This window comes from Atractosteus spatula, chromosome 11 (assembly GCF_055471065.1).
Source record: "Atractosteus spatula isolate fAtrSpa1 chromosome 11, fAtrSpa1.hap1, whole genome shotgun sequence".
NCBI classification, from domain to species: domain Eukaryota; kingdom Metazoa; phylum Chordata; class Actinopteri; order Semionotiformes; family Lepisosteidae; genus Atractosteus; species Atractosteus spatula.
Genome location: NC_142716.1, coordinates 10,669,653 through 10,688,064, shown reverse-complemented (window position 1 = coordinate 10,688,064; position 18,412 = coordinate 10,669,653).

The following is an 18,412-nucleotide window of genomic DNA, read 5'->3' as shown; positions in this document are numbered from 1 at the left end:
ACTACCTGGCAGAAAACGGGCTTCCATATAAATTCATGTTCTGAAAGACAGTGGAAAGAAGCATTATACACTAAATTACAGAACAAATGATATTATCAATGAGGTGGTTAAAATATGAATTTAGAAAAAGACACTGATAGATTATAATGAATGATTTTAAAATAAATTTATAGAAAAAGTCCACAATTAAATTGGTTTTCATTTTGACTTTTAATACCAGGGATATATTTCACCAACATTTTAAGGCAGCATTTAGTACCTTAAATAAACAATTCACAATATACTGTACAATTATCCTCAAACACTTCTGTTTTTGACAAGACTTACTGTAGTGAATAAATTTATCATACATATTTGTTTCACTGAAATAAAACAGAATAATAATAATAAGTTTTGTACATCAAGTGTATTAAGTGGGAATCTGGAAATGATTTTGAAATATATAAACTTTATGTATTTATAAAAAATATAAGTTACATAAAATAAATATAATTAAGTGTTTCTAAGTACTTTACCTTTAGCTATTTAACCCTTAAACTAACTTCTTAGATGGTGATACAAGGCACATTCAGTCAGCCATTTTCACTTCCTGGAAGTCAGGATGTGTGACATTAAAGTATATTTTACTATATTTAAATGTTAAAGCACTACATTGATCAGTTATAAAATCTTGAACAAAAAATTGGATGAGCAGAATTGTGAAATTAATCAAAGCATACTGTGTGTATGAATCAAATTGTGTAATGTAATGAAAACATACTGTGGTCAGCTAAAGCTACTCTTGGAAAAGTGTTGAATTTTAATTCCTTTAAATGGAAGGCAATTTGACTGTGCTGAGATAAGTGATTGTGGTATTAGACAAAGATGATCATTAATCTATTGAGAAAATTAATGAATATGGTATAGTTTTATGCTTCACCTAGTGAACCCATTAAAAGTATTTTGCTTCAGTGTTTGTTTTCAGCTTCTGTTAAATATGTCCTATTGGCATTTAATAAGTTGTTAAAGCTTACCATTGAAGTGTTCTGCAAAATATTTTTACATCTATAGGATATAAAATTCCACCCCAACCATTAATGTAATATACTTCTGCACAATGAATAATATTTCCTAATCTAGCCACTGGTCTATAGTGTCATCATTAAAGTTTAGGTATTTTACACAAAATGCAACTGAACTATTGCACAATAAAATCTTACCTCCTCAATGTATGGTGGATGACATTTAATTTTCAGAAAAGAAGTGTGTGCTTGATTTGACATTAACATTAAACTTGTAATTGCTGTTTTATTAATATACTGTTTACAACATTCATTCTTGTACTTTATGATGGCCTAGATTATATTTTGCAAACATGGTAAATGAAAATCTTCCCTGCGCCTTTCGAACTGTCTAGGCACATGCATCTGTTGGACAGATTTCCTGCAGTGTTGTGCTGTTTATTGACTGCATCAGTGTACCTTCCTACAAGTAAAATCCTGTCCCAAGCCATTCGACCTGGTGAGAACAAAGTAAAACTACAACTGCAAGCAGTTTTGACAGCTTTCAAACAAGTTCCATTGTATGACATATTTACTAAGCAATGTGGCAGTTAGATTTATGTAGAATGGATACTAATTGTAAAGTATACTGACTGATGACTTACTAATACTGATGAAAAAAGAAACGCAACACCTCCTCCTTCACACTCTGGCCCTCCTATCTGCGTGGAACAGGCTAAAGAGTGACTTATCCATGAAGAGGACCTGATGCCACTGTTGACGAGTCCATCGCAGCCTCTGTCTGGCTCAAGCCAGTCAGGTGTGATGTCTAGGAGGTGTGAGCAGAGGGCCTCTGACAGATCGCCTTGCTCTAAGACCAGCAGCATGGAGCCTCGCTGTCCTGTCACTGATGTGGGCATTGTGTCTGCTGGCAGCTTCAGCAGCAGTACGGGTGGCAGATCTGAAACAGTCTCTCAGATGGACCAGTCTGATGTGTAGGTCCTGCTCTGGTGTGGTCACTCGAGGGTGAACGGATTTTAGACAATCATCTGTCCTGCCAGTCTGCTGAAATCTTCTCTGCAGTCGGGAGCAGCTTACTCCATAGTGTCTGGCAACGCTGGCACATGACATGACTGCCTGCAGCATGCCAATGGCCCTCTCACTTGCTTCTGGTGACATTCGAGGCATTATGGAATGCACAGAAAACTGACGTGTGGCCTTTTTCTTGCAGTGACCTAAGCTTTAAATTAAGGCCTTTTTAAAGGTGACCTGATCAGACATTGTTCCACCTGGACCTCGTTGGGTAAAAGTGCTCCTAACGAACTTTCGTGTGATAGGCAAGTTGCAATGCCTTACTTCACAAGCTGATTTGCTGGTCAGAGGGCCTAAAAGAAATTGATAACTTTTTGTGAAAGTACATAAGCTACTATAGTATTCTCATTCCAGAAAATGTTGCATTTCTTTTTTCCATCGGTATATAAGAATTAACTGTAATTGCAAAGAAGTTGTAAACAGTATTGTAAAGAACAGAGTAATATGATTATTTTCATCTCAGTATAATAATAGCTGATATTTGTTTTATTCATACTTCTTGTCTAATTGGTTTTGGTCTCTGTCACCGGCCAAGTAACCAGGCTTGGCTCAAAAGAAAAGAAACTCCCACAAGCCGTCTTCAAATGCAAACAAAACTGGATTTATTGCCAAAAAATAGGGATAACCAAAAAAAAACCCCCCCCCCCCCTCACAGGAGTACTCTCCAGACCTTTCCTCCAAGGCACCCTCCCCCATACTGAGCTCTCCCAGTCCCTTTTATAGCCCCTCCTCTTCTAAGGACCATCCTCTTAAAGGGACTCGCTCACATTTTTGTTAACAGAGATGGGCAGATTGATCAAAATAAAGTATTTAACCATCCCAAAATAACTTATACATTTTAACAGAGTCATGCAACTGTGATATATTCACTTAAACAAAACAACTAACCTTACATCGGTTATTTATAGATGGCTCACCAGTAACCTTTCCCTTTAAGATTATTTGTGTGATACTACAAACAGGAAAGGTGACTGGTGGCCATCTTAATCAACACAAAACAATACTCCAACGCTGGGGAAAAACACTGCAGTGATTTTTGGGAAACAACAAAAGGGTAAGTATCATTCACACTTCATTCGTATCACATACACTCTCTCAAACATACCAGAAGGGTAGAGGGAAGTATTGGAGTATTTCACATTCAGAAAGAAAAAAATAACAAGCTCTCTGTCACAGTCTCAAACGTTGGATTACATTTTATTGAATTATACTCTAAGATACCTCAGTTTGCAAGGCATTACAGTAGTCTAATGAAATAAACATATGTGTCAACATTTCAGTTTCAGGCAAGGAGAGCAAGGGTCTTAACAGAGAGTTAAGTCTTGACTGAGAAATATTGCATACAATACATGAGAGAAAGTCACATGACTTGCGTAAAGTGTGCTTCAAATGACAAGACAAGGTGTAAAGGCTACATGGCAACACTGCTACGCAGTGATTCAGCTAGTACCAGTTTGAAATTTAAAAAAAAATCCTTACACTTGCTACAGGATTCCACACTTCGAAGGCTAATTACAGTATCTACATAAAGATAGAACCCAAATACCTTAGTGAGTACCAGTACAGTACATTGTGTACCGTGAGTCCACAAAAAACTAACTCTGTATCCCAGTGCAGCAATAAAAGTCCGGTACTTTATCTTTTAAACATGTTAACATAGATAGGATAGAAGTTTTAAATTACAAAATTATACTGTAAAGTATCTGGACATGGAAGTAATAGCAAGCTTCACAGCATGATTCTGCATAATATACCACTATATCTGGTTAATAAGCTATAAATAATAGTATGGCTTTACTCTGTTCTGGAATTTGTTCTCTATAATGAAAAAATTAAGATGGCTCAAGCCTACAATAGCATTTTAAATGCATCTTTTTATAATAAGTGAGAACTTCATACACATCACTTACATACACTAGAGGCACAAAAAGATCATATAAGTTTCAGGTTGTTACAGTGGCTAAATATACAGTATGTACGATGTTTCTATAACTGACTCATGTGGAGCAGCTAATAAGTGTGCTGATAAAAAATAACACAAATTTAGTAATAGACATTTCAAATATATTAGGTAAATTTAAAATAATATATATCTGTCATCAATAATCTTTTAGGATTGTTTTTCTTCCATGATGATTTGGTTAAAGAATTTGTCATTTCTTGCCTATACTGAATCAGATAAAATGAGCTACGCACGAGTATTTATTACTGGAGTAGAGTTTTCTTCAAATGACTATGTTTACCTTTTATCACTCTTGAATTGCACATATAAGGTTTTGGAAGGCTTGGGGATTCCACAGTATTAACCAAATGTACTAATCTTTGTACTTGTCTTTGTTTGTCTACTTGTTACTTCAATGTGATTCTGCTGTTGATGTAAGGAGTACTGTGATACATATTAGAGCATGCTGGCATGTTCCCAACCAGTCATTGGTGGTGGAATGTCACTAACCAACCACTGTTTTCTTTTGTCTGGACTATGGAAATTCTCTCAGTGTAGGCCTCCCTGTACCGGTGTCCTGTAAGCTTTAATGTACTCCCATGCAGCTATCTGTTTTTACATTCTTCTGTGGATAACTGTATATGTCTCTATGTACTGCTGCCTTCATCACTCTCTGTCCTCGTATCTCCATACCTTTGTATCTGTACCCCTTCATCATCTCCACTGGTTGTTCATTTGTTAGGTATAAGAGACAGGAGAAACAAATAAACGAAATAAATAAACATAATAAACAAATATGTAAAATAAACAGATTTTATATATTTTTCTGCTCTTTTACACATCTGCAGTAGAACCAGATATGTAGATTCCGCCACCCCATTAAAAGGTTACCACCTTGTAACTGTTATATTCGCCTCGCCATTCTACAGCAGTGGTTCCTATTCCTGCCTTCACTGTTCTCCCGGGAAGTTTGTCGCAGTTCAGTAGCTGGTGGCCACGTGTTCGCTATGCCTCGAGTACTGTGGAGACAGTAATGCAGAGCACCTGTGTAACAAGGGACAGGTAAGGCAGTATGGATCCTGTGCATGATTCAGGAGAGAGAATCCCAAACCAAATCACTAGGCAAAACGTAATCCAGGAAACAAGCAAGAAAGTCAGATATCGGTAGAAGCAACTGGAGAGCAACAATCCGAAACGCAAGGCTAAATCGTAAACGAGGGGGCAAGCTAGAAGGTCAGATACCGAATATAAAGTAGAAGCAAATAACGCGCACTTGGGAGCTCGAGGAGGATCCGCAATAGTGAGCGGGGAAGTGAGGAAAGAGGGGAACTGAAATAATGATGGGAGCGAACGGTGATAGGTATGTTACTTGCGGCGTGAGCGTTTGTTAAACACAGTGCGCATGGGAATGTGAGAAGGGTCAGAGACGCGTGTGGAATGCGTAACAACCTGGCTATAGTGTGAGCTTTCACTGCAGCAGGTGCTCTGAGGGTATTTAAATGCTATTCAGTCCCTCCTAGGTGATCTGGCACTGACGTTTACATATCACTCCTGAGCCACCTTTCCACCTTTCCACCAGAGCCCTTCCTGTTCCTTGTTTCCAGTTTCCTTGGGGTCTGTCTGGGAGTTTATGGCTAAGGCTGTGCTGCCTGGAGGATTCCAGTGGCTGAGAGGGGACTGGAGGTCAATTCTGAAGCTGGGACGACCTAAGCAGCTGTTTCTGCTGGCTGGGACTATACGGTGCCTGGGAAATTGGTTCCATCTTCTTCCAAGCACTTCTCCTGCCTACGAGGAGGCTTTGTGGACAGTGCACGTCTTGGAGGAGACCCCCCTTAATTAAGTTTGCCTTGAATCGACCTGTCTGCTGGTGGCCTCCGGCCAGACCTCCACGGTTTGGAGTTCTCTGCCCAGCATGGCAGATCGGACCTTCTGCTCCGTGAAGCCCTCTGGACTTAGCAGAGCTCTGGACCTTGGTGGTCATTGATTTGCTCACCAGCCTTGCCTGCACTACTCTTTCTGCGCTACAGTCCTCCAGTCTGCTAGTCTCCATGCTGGGTGAATCCAGTGTGCTGCTCTCCCTGGTCTGTTGCACCCATGCCCTTGGGTCTGTAATACCCACAGCATCACATTCATTGTTTCCTGGGGGAGCGGCACTGGTCATAACAGAGCTCCCAGATGGAGCTTCCAGACAGAGCCCCAGGAAACTTGAAACCAAGGATATGTCGAAAGCTATGAAATGCTTTCATAGCATTTCATAGCATCACAGCAAGATATACAGTATATGTTCATTGTTTTTGTAGCTACTGTATTAAAAATCCTATAATCAGGGTACGAAATGTGTCTTTTTGTTTAGATTTTACATTTAGGTTTGCTTTTAATACTTCTATATGCTATGGCCTTTTCTATTCCTAGAGATTTATGTTTCTCAATGAAGTCACACAATTCACTGTTTAATTGTTAATGAAACACTTTTCTTTAGCACCAGAGAAAGCCATTATTGCAATTTGTCCGCTATACATACTGTACAATATGAAGAAGGTACACAGGGACACACTGATCTATATTAATCGAATTCCAAATAAATAAAATGTGTCAGTAAACCAAGGGTGAGCAGCTTATGTAATGATTAATAACACTTAAAACTGTAGTGCTTTGATCAAATTTATGCAGGTATGAATGTTAAGTAAATGTAAAATACATTATGATATTCAAAGATTCTGTTTGGCTAGTAATGAAGATGACTTAGTCTATGTGACAATGGTGACTATAAAGTATAATTTCCCATGAAACTGTACCTTACAGGTGGCAAAAGTATAACGTTTAAGTTAATGTCTTCACGTATATGTACTACAGTGGTATATTAATCAGCCCAGAAACACAATCCTCAGTTTTAAATGCTAACAAATAAACCTAAATCTGATACTTTGCCTTTTATTGAAAATGTAAAACAGCATTTCAAAGCTGAAATCAGTCAAAGCTAATTTTAGCTTTAGCAGACAAATGTTTAATACAGTTGCAGACATAAAGTATGGTACAAATTGCGTGTTCAATATTTAATCAATCAACTTAATATGGTTTATTCTCCATCACCCTAAAAGAGCTTCTCCTTTCCCTGGAATTGTTACTCTCTTCACTTCCTTTCCTGTCTAAAACCTTGAGTGAGAGGTTCATTGCCTACTGATTGCCTTCCTTACTAAATAGTTCCTTCCAGTCAGGTTTCCATCCTGTTCACTCCACAGAAACTCCTCTGGTCTGTGTCACTGAATCACTGCTTGATTCTCATGTCCTCCTTCTTTCTTAATTCTTTGTGGCCTATCAGTGACTTTTGAAAGCTGACCACTCCATCTCTCTGACCTTGGAATTATTAGCTCTCCTCTTGTCTAATTCTGTTCAGATCCCAACTGCAGTTCTTTCTAAAACTGACTAATGCTGCTCTTCATTGGCTGGCTTCACAACGTCAAAAACCTGCCCTCTCTTGCTCATCTGACCCCCGGCCCGGACTGACCATCTGGCAGTTCTGGCAAATGCCAGAGGGGGCCAGTGCACTCAAGGGCCGGTGGGCTGGTCTTTGTGGAAAAGATAAATAAAACAGCAAATGGAATCAATGTAAAAATAGCAAACACTGTCTATTTTTTCATATACATTTGTATGTATGATTTGTGTGTTTTTGTTTATTTGTGCTTTCAGCATTCACACTTCTTTTCCTCATCTGGCTGTCTATGATGTCACTGTGTTGCTGAATCACATCAAGTTTTGTCTTTCAAAGATGTTCATCTGTGATTTCCATTAATTAATCAGTTGTCTGGAGTCTGGCTTACCCTGAACATGCTGTCACAAACCTGGGCAATAAACAGCCTAGGAAACACAAAGAAGAGCACGAAACAGAAAAAGAAACACTCAAAGCTATTGCTACATTTGTGAAAATAACTGGTTAGTTACTTTACTCATTCATCAAACCTGTTATTTGGTAGGCTATTAGTGGGCCTACATAAAGCCGAAAATATCTACAAATAAGGGGAATGAATATCCTTTCAAGTTATCACATTTTGTCTAGAGCACAAGAGGGTCACAAGATGATTGTAAGAGATTTTGATGTTAAGAAAGCTGGGGATAATTTTGTAGTGTGATCAAATGACAAGTTGCAAAGGCATAAAGATGAAACCTCAAAGTATAGGCTGCTCAGCTAGAATAAAAGATGAAGGAAAAAGTATGAAAACCTATGGCAAGTGCGTCCATTGAAGATGAGCTCATAACTACCCAGATTACAGAGTACAAGATACTAGTCTTGAACGTAATCCTTGACACTATCGTCAAGAGCAGGTAGCGCCATTTTCACAATGAAATTTTCTCAACACTGTAAAAGCTGATTTTGCTTGTTGGATCTCTGTGAATGTCTTTGACATAATAGATCATGGACTTCAAACAACAGTGGTAGAGAAAGAATGGAAACTGGAAAAGTAGAATTGACTGTAAAGAGTTTATGACTATGGAAATAGAAAAATGGGCGTGCCATATCCTCTGTGATTTTGTAAGACTTTCTATTGAATGCTAGATTTTAATTAATAGTGTAATTATTGGGGGTAAAAAACAGTCTATAATATATAAGATTTACCTAACTACAAATCAAATTTTGAAGTCTATATGATGAGCATTTTGTGTCAAGATTAACTAAATGTATAATGGATGCAAAGCAAAAGCATAGAAATATATTTTGCTAAACAAACAACCTTTCATAGGGTGGTATGGTGGCATAGAGGCTAGCACTGCTGCCTCACAGAGCTGGGGTGCTGTGTTCAATTCAGGACCTGGGCAACAGAATCCGCATGCAGTTTGTATGTTCTACTGAGATTGTGTGGATTTCCTCTGGGTGATTAATTGACTTCTGGGAAAATTCACCCTGATGAGAGTGTGTTCGTGTCTGTGTTTGTTCCCTTTCTTGTATTTCTTGTCGAGACAGACTCCAGCTCCCCTGTGATGAAGCAGTTAGAAAATGGATGTATAGAAGACCTTTCATGCTGAAGAACACAGATCTTAATTGTTACTATTTTTCTTTCCATGTGAATTTCAAAATTCTAGAAAACTCATCTATCCCATCCTAGCCTCACAAACACTTTCACGTTTTCACAATGAACACAAAATCCTAAGGTAGGACAATGGTTTCCTTATTAGGGTAACATTGTGATGCATTTTCAGATATAATTATTTTATTTATTACATTCTCATGCTAAAAAACCTTGGCTTACAATTAGATGAAGATCCTCAAACCAAATTTATGATGGACCTGATGTCTTCTGGGGTTTTTCCCAAACTAAGTAGTCAGCTACAGTGAATAATTAACCTAATTATTTTCTCACTTTGACATACTTAGCATTTTTCTTAAGGTCTTTTACATCTGATAGCTCATATCATTGATTTCATTAATGGTAAAATTAAGTATAAAATAACTTAAGAAACCTGATTTTAAGTATGACAATTATACACTTAATCAAATACTGTACTTAGACCAAATACAGTATCTACCTAAGAACTTGGACACTAGGCCCTCCAGGAATTGAATTGAGACACCTGTGCACAGTGTTTAGCAGTTTGCCAAAGCCATGTCTAATATTTATGGATTTGGCCTTGAAACATCCTTTCATCATGATCTACTGCCCCATTCAGTCTACAAGGACAGCATGAAAAGATCAACTCAGAATTGCAACATAAACAGGAGCACATTCTTTATGTATAGAGGTTTCATCTTAGAAAAACATGTTTTTCAGTCATAAAATCAGATTATTATCAATCCATAGAGCTCTAACTGTGTTAGTGATTTAATTTTTCATACCCTTACCTGCTTCTTATGTTAAAAATAATGACTTAACTAAACTGGAGACGGTTCAAAAAGTATGGTTCACACATTTACTGTAATTAGAATGATGACCATCTAGTGAATTGTTAATACAAGGATCAAAACCTAAGCAACATTGCAAGATGTTGGTGCTCCCGACTGAGTTTTCTGTTTTTATCCCAAATCTATTTGTTGTTTAAAATACTGCAATGATATTGCTTATTATTTCATTAAAAAATGAAAGGGGCACCTGAACAAAGTTAATACAGCAAAAAAACAAAACAAGTAATGTTATCAAGCAGAGGAATAACATCATTCTTCCCTCTTTTGGAGGAGAGCCCTGTTTTTCTTCAAGGTGACTGATTTAATTTTCCATTAAAGTGACCTTTGCCAGAAATGTTTTGACTGTAATGATTTCCTGTCCCTTTTACTCAGCAATCTGAGCAAACGAACTGGCACAGGCCTGTTTTATGTTCCCGGTGCTAAAATGTAACGTGAAGTGAGCTGTAAAGAGAGCTCTATGTGACAGCGATAGCAGAGGGAAACATTCTATTTATTTTTTATACTTAGGAAAGTCTCTCACTATTACACACAGCCATATATATATAGATGTGTCTGTCTGTGTAGACCCATAACTAAAATGTGTTGTAAGTGAGACAGGCCCAGAAGCCACTCCTCTCAAAGGCAAGTCACCATCTCATGGGGAAAGAAATCTGAGGGGAACAGAATTCAAACTATCTAACCTAATATGCAGGTCTTTGCAATGTACAGGGAATGCAGAGAATATGGCAAAACCACACACAAGCATGGGAATGATTTATTTTTCTGTATAACCTGTTATCCCAAACCCAAGATCTTCGACATACTCACTACTTCACAGCCATGTTCTAAGAGAAAGCCTTAAAGGAGGCACAGTAAATATTTTACTATTTTCCAGATTTATGGCAGTATTTTTATAAGGATACATTTCCCAAAGTCATACAGTCTTGCAGATTATCCTTAAGAACATAGTGTTGGCAGAGCTGGTACTGTATATGGTCTTTATTACCATCTGTGTGTTCATCAACTCTTTTGTCTTGTACCTTAAGTATAAGCCTTTTATGTACTGTACAAGGAATAATTCCACTATTTATTGAGCTAACCACAGAAAACGTTTGGTCTAAGCTTTAACATTGTCTTGCTGGTATTAGATATATACCTTTGCATAGATGTTTTTTTTAAAAAAAGGAATGCTTTTCTCTGTATAAATCCAATTTATTGTGTCAGAATATTGGTTTAGAAATCCACGGACTGTGTTTACATTATAATGAACACAAATATGGTTGCAAGTACTCAAAGGAAAAAGACAAAAAGTGGCTGAACTAATTTCTTCCTGTGGCAATTCTTTATTTTTTCCACTAAAAGCAAATGTTTGAAGTTGGAGCCATACAATCTTATCCAATTTGGTTTAGTGTAGGTTGTAGTGTATAGGTGCAATTTCAGCATGTAAAATGTACAGTAGGTGATATAATATATAATATATTCAAAGTTAACAACAATGATTTTTCATGCCCCATCATTCTGCAAAATACAGCTATGGAGGATAAGCTACTTTACATATGAAAATGTAGTTTAAATTGTTTTGTTTTAGTTCCTTTGGGTTTGTAAGTATTTCTGAAGCATTGAGCCATCTGCCAACCTATTGGGATGCCGTCTTTAACAAAGAGGCTGTCTTGGCGGGCACTGAGCAACCAAAGATGTCATGAAAAGCACATTACAAAATTTTACATCTATCGGCATGAGTTGGCTCTTTCAAACACTTTTAATCTCCTTCTTCTAACACGTTTAATCTCCTTCTTCTAAGCTAAAGGCACTGCAGAAAGCTTTATTTTCCGTGATACAGAAAATATAAAAAGTCTCCTCTACTGCTGCCATAAATGCCCTACACCCAGTCTGCATCAAACAATATAATTAGAATTCCCTGCTTTCCTAATAAGAGTAATTAATGAGGCTTCAGAGGCTAACCACCTACTCATATATGTAAACATCCTGTTGTTAAAATGTTATAAACCAATTACTGGGCAGCCATTACCAGTTATTTCATGAATTCATTGTTGGAAAACAAACTGAGAACTAAATCAGCAAATTACATGAAATGTTATTGTTAACTGCTGTTCATTTTCTGATCTGAATTAAAGAATAATTCAATGTGTGGAATGTAGTTAGGCGTCTAACTGTCTTGTTATGGTACTAAAGTAAGATGAGTGGGATGTTTTACAGCCACGTTGCTATCATGGCTATTCAAATTCAGCTCCAAGCGCTAGATGATTAGAATTCCAGAGTTCAGATTTAGCAGGCATCTATCAGCTATGTCATTATGTTAGAATCCTTATTTTAGTGATATTCAAGGTACAGCGGAGGGTAATATTTTCAAGGCCAGACTTGTTTGATGTAGCCTTTGCTTATTAGGACTGTAGAGCTTCTATGGTCTGTAGAGCACCCTGGGATGCCATCACATGAAGGCAGTGTTATCAACTTTGATGATGTAAAAAATGTGTATGATGAGGAAAGATTAGAAGCTACATTGTATGCAGAACATACTTCATAAGACAAAAAAATTGGCTACTTATTGTTGAGTTAGGGGTAAGCTTGTGTTATTCTTATGTGGTGTTCTACATTCAAGGCAGAACTGCAAAAGTGAACACTAGCAATAACAGAGTAAACTTGGAGAAGATTCCTGGGACATCTTCCTAGAACTCATTGCAATTTTTATGGGTGCCTACAGCAGTACACATGATGACAAGAATAAAATACACATTCTTCCATCTTCATTTTTTTCTGCTGAAGAACAAACCAACAGATGCACAAAAGAAAATTATTATTTTTAGAAGTAATGACTGGAATGTAAAACTTCAATGGGGGCAATGTAAACTGTAAAGTTAATGTATAGTATTAAAAGACTTCCAGTTCCCTGTAGTTCCTACACATTCCTAAATGTTAAATGATTAAGATTAGAAATAAATCTTTATGAAATAAATTAGGAAGCCTGAAGAAGGCTCCACAGCCAAAACGTTGTGTTTCCTTTCATCTCTTTTCAGCATGGAATAAACCTTTACTTGTTCCTTTGCAGCCTACACATGCTGACGCAGCTACCTACATGAAATAAATTAGTCTACAAGAATAAAAAACATGAAATCAGACTAACTAGCCTACGTTTATTGTTTAACAAAAGGTTTAACTCCTGCAAATCATTACAGGCAAATATTTTACTGATATTCAGAGTGTTTTCAGCACAGGTTTAAGGATTGCCTTTACCTAGATGACCAAAGTATACCAAATGAACAAGTAGAGTATGGAATGTGTGGCAAAGTCTGAGCAGGGACATTAGATAAAGTTTTGGATATGATCTTGCAAATCTTATTGATGAATATCATTAAGGATTCAGATGTAGATTTTAAAAGATTTTATTGTGCACATATTGGAAATCTCACTTATTCCATTAAAATACATTATAACTAATGCTTTAGATAGTTTAGCCCTTTCAATGAGAGAAGGAGAACAATAGCTACATTTGTGTTCAGAAAAAAACATTTCAAGTAAGCACCATGGATTTACTCAAAGCTCAACTTAAGTAAGAAAAAAGTCTAAAAAGCCCAACTTAAGTCAGAGAAAAAAAACAAAGGCCAAGATCAGATGATCTTTTTTTCACATGTATGGTTCCTGAGCTGAAAACTAACTCTGGCTGCTGAGGGTTAGTCTTTGAAGCCCCTCACACTTGGAATCCATTGCCTGCTGCTTTGAGAGTTCTGCCATTGCCTACACAGCATACATTTAAACAAGGGTTTTGAAAGTTACTGAATACCAACTGCAACCGTATCTAGGTTAAATCTTCCATTCAAAGTGAAAAACATATTTAACTTAATTTGTTTCATTTTGGCTTTTGATTGTTTGTGTAATTGTGCAAGTCATACCTTTTCTTATACAATACACGCACCACAAAAGCCATTACTTCTTAGAAAACGCTTGTGTTTTTAATTTGATAATTCAAAACCCTTGTCAGGGTGTTGTGGCTATCCCATGTTAACTAAAAAATATAGAGGCATGAACAATTTAAAACAATTTCAGAAGCCCTCCTCCCCATGTTTCACACTGTGAGATTCCTCTTAAAACAAGACAAAATGTCAACAGTAAGATACAGTAATAGCAAGATTAGTTTCCATGCCATTGTCACTTTGATGTAGATATTCTTTTTAGTATCATTGAGAGGACAATTATTTTCTAACCACCGGAGGAAAACTTCAAAGAGAATTTTAAGATTTTAAATAAGCCAACAGTTTATCGGAGTTGTAATATATTTGCTAAATATTGATCAAGCTATTAACTCTATCTAGAGTATTACATAATGATAGCTTAGCAGTTCAGGTGGGTAGCTGCGTCAGCATGCGTAGGCTGCAAAGGAACTAGTAAAAGGTTTATTCCATGAAACGTTGTTTCCTTGTTCTCTTTCCACATGGAATGGACTTATGACTTGTTCATAATGATAGCTCATATAACACTTAATGTTAAAGTATCATAAGTAATCAATTATAAAATATATTTGTGTGTGAAATGTGTGGCTAACCCAGTTTCAAATTATTTACAAAAGCACAATCATGTGCACCATATTAACTAAATAGTGTTTAGTCAAATAAATAATGACAGTCTTTCATGTGAACAGAAAATAAATTAGATGTATATCTTGATCTGTGTTCAGCAGATAAAATGTGTTTGTTTGCATCTGTTAGTGCCCTTGAAATGAAAGGAAGGTTTCCATAATTCAGAGTATCATTGCGCATTATTGTTTGACTCATTTCCGAAGGTAATGATTGGAATTGAAAACACTGGGAATGTTGAATCTGAAAGTAAAAGCTGTAATCTTTTGTCATCCCCCCTCCTTAAATTTCATTCTTTTCCTTGGTCTGTGTATCCTTAATAGTTTTTTTATATATTCACATTCTGAATTCCCCTTTCTAATGATTCAGTAATTAGAAATATTTTGGTCTGTAACCTCCCTGTTTTTGTGGTCTAAAACCTGCTGTTGCTGGGCATAGCACTCAAGCACACAATGTCATTTCCATTAATGCATGCCTCAGAGCAAAATGTGCCCTCACAGAAACAGGTCTGAGTACGTGCTTTTACAAGTTTCACAGTTGTGCAGACTATGAATTTATGAGCTGATTTTCTTTCTTAACTTACTTATCCTGTTCCATTTGCTTGTAATACATATGCTATTAGGATACTAGTATGCTTCCTGTTCCATAATTTAGAACATTCTTGTCTCCACATACAGTACTTTACAATATCAGGCTCAAGGTCTTTCAAGGAGGAGAACTGCCTCTTGATTTCTGTTATGCATTGTCATGCATATTTCGTGAAAAGGATAACAAGTCTGACTGTATGTGAATAAGCCATCGTCATTCAAACAAATATTACAACAGTTACTTCACCAAGCATTTTTAGGTGTCACTGAGAAAGATGTTAAAGACTAAAAAGTTGTCTGCTTGACTGCTACAAGCCTTTACTTAAATGATTTGCATGAAGAAATGTTAATTCATAACTTGTTTGCATTTTATATTTTACTTTACAGTGGACCATATTTATAGAATACAAAGAAATTCAATTGAAACCTCAAAGAGGAAATTCACAGACATAGACAAGATCTAGTTATAAAGTCATCTGGATGCTGTACAAGATTAATGGTATGTTACAGTTTCCTACTGAAATATAGTTCAACCTTTATATTTTAACTATGTTTCCATTCATTGTACCCCAGCTCATTCTAGAAGCCATATTATAGTGATAGAATACAGAAATGAGTATGTGTGATAAGCGCAGTTCTTCCACCACTGGGATTCAATCACAGCACTCACAGGCACCTCTGACTTTGGGGTCATTCAGCACTAATCTCCAGGTAGCAGAGATTTCTGCAATGCTAAAAGGCATGGCTTCTCATCGTAGGAGAATTTAATGCTATTCATTTTTCAAAAGTATAACATCATCCTCTGTAAAATAATTAGTGCCATATCAGTCCTCTAACACATGATTCCACTTGTTAAAGATAATTATGTTAATACTTACTGATAAAACATTAAAACATGTGAAATCTGATTATACTGTACATCATTGAAGTTTTACATTTATATATTTTTAGTAATTAAATAATAAGGTACACTTTCACAATGAAACTGTGAAGACTTGAGCACAGCAATTTTGACTAATTTTATCCTTTTAGATCAGAGCTTCATTGAACATTTGATGATACAATCAAAAATGTAAAATTGTACAGGTATGTATCTGGCAGAAAATAATACTTGCACAAAAACTGACTTTAAAGATATTTTAAAACACATTGGAATTTACCAATGCTTTTGTGTTGCTCACACCTAAGGCACAACAATTTTTCAAATAAATACCTCTTTTTAAACTTAAATGCCACACATGGGAAAAGACACAGAGGAACTTTTGCAATACCTGCAATAGAATCTTTAATAATGCTACACCCACAAAATCCTAGAAACTGTATATGCTTTAGGATTTGGCATCTGATCTGAACTGTGGAACTCTAAACAAAAGGTACAAGTCATTGCTTCTAAACAGAAAGCATTTATTTCCAAGGTCTAGTGCCGAAAACAACATCATTTGTTCATCTGGGTTGGGAAATTGTGTCCTCACATCAGGCCTTAAATCAGTTTCATTAGGTGGCAAAGAAAAAAACCTTCTCTGACTTGGAAACACTATAACTTTAAGAGAAGACAGAACTGGCAAAGTTGAAAATACTTGAATAGATTGGTAAGTAGTCCCATAGACTGACATACTGTAGGAGTGTCATAACCATGAGCCTGCCACCATAGTTCACTAACTGTACACTATAATTGAATAATGTGTTAAAATAAACATTCTCACAGGTTCTAAAGGGTGAGCAGCAGTAGGAGATTAGTTGAGGGGTTAGTAAGGTAAAAACTACCTGGTCTAAAGATATTGTTTATTTGTTTGAAGAAGTATTTTATTTTCTTAAAACCTTTTAAAAATACATTCAGGATAACTAATTCTAAAAACTGAATGAAGTCAGGTTGTGTTAACTTTAGTGTAATCTTTCAAAATGTACCTTTTCATTCTGAACGAATAAAATATTTTCTAATATCCATAAATCATTGAAGATATTATTCCACTATGTACAGCATCTGTATTTTCATTATTTTTTAATGAACACAAATTCATTCTAACACACTTGATTAAAAATAGTTTGTGGTTTCAAAGTGAGGTATATTGGCTTTCAACCTGAATTAAGTTGAAATTCAGTATATAATTGGAGTATATAATTTTGTAACATTTCTTCCAGTAGGTTTAGTTTTTATAGATTTGTTTCATAACTGGAAAATTCTTTGCAATAAAAGCAATAATACTCAAAGGAAATTTAACCTTTGCATATAGGTTATTTGCAAAAAAGTGCTATGTAAGGACAAAGCAAAGATATCCATTTAAATATCTAAAGTTATCGATACAATTTTTTATATTTTGATTTTCTCTTCTAGTATTCTAGGAAAGATATTGAAATATTCTTCTTATACATTTCTTTGGTCCTTATAATTTTCCTACAGGATTTATGTTATTCTTGTATGATAGATAGACAACTCATCCAGTGGGATTATGATGGCCTAACCTTGCTTTCTTTTTCATTTCTTTTAATGCCAGGTATCTGTTATCTCTCACCTGAATTCTGATTGCCTAGACTGAAAGAAAAGTAGGTATTTAAAACTCCTTGGATCTGTGGTAGCTTTGCATTTTAACCATTCTGATTTTATTTTGCTACTTATATCATTTTAACAGTTGTTTACATTAAAATCATTATCAAAATTAAAATCAAGTGTACAACTTTAAACATTTAACAGTTTAACATACAGTAGTATTTTACTATTTTTAAGGACATGTTTCTCAATTATTAGGAGAACTTTATCTAGTTTCTTTTGGGATTGATATCTATCCATCGAATCTACCTATGTACTGTGGGAACAGCTTTCAGGGTTGCAATGTGATTTTAAAAGCACAGATCTGCCAGGAATTATGGGAATGGATATTTATTAGCTCTTAACATTTCACAGCTTTGGAAGAAGGACTTTCTAATCAAAAGGTGTCCAATCCTGGTCCCAAAGAACATGTAGCCAAGTTATTCTTTTTCACACTTCTCAATGACCCAATATTGGCTAAAGTGGATGCATTTCTAGACGTACTGTAGGATGTAGTTCTAGAAAGAAGAAGCAGATACACAGGCCTTCAAGTACCAGCATTGACAATTCCTGGTCAAAACCAACTTCTAAATCTACTTTTCAAATAAAGTCAAACCTAGAAATCAAAGAGAGCTATTTAATAATTCTAATTAGTCATTGCTTGCTCTTTAACAATTGTTCTTGACTGCTTACTTTGATATATGCAACACAGTATTAGTTATAACATAAATATAAATTGTATGTATAGATAAATTCTAACTTTGTGTAGTATTTTTGAAGTGGGCCGAACTGACTTAAATGTGGTCTAAGACTACAAGGTATGAAA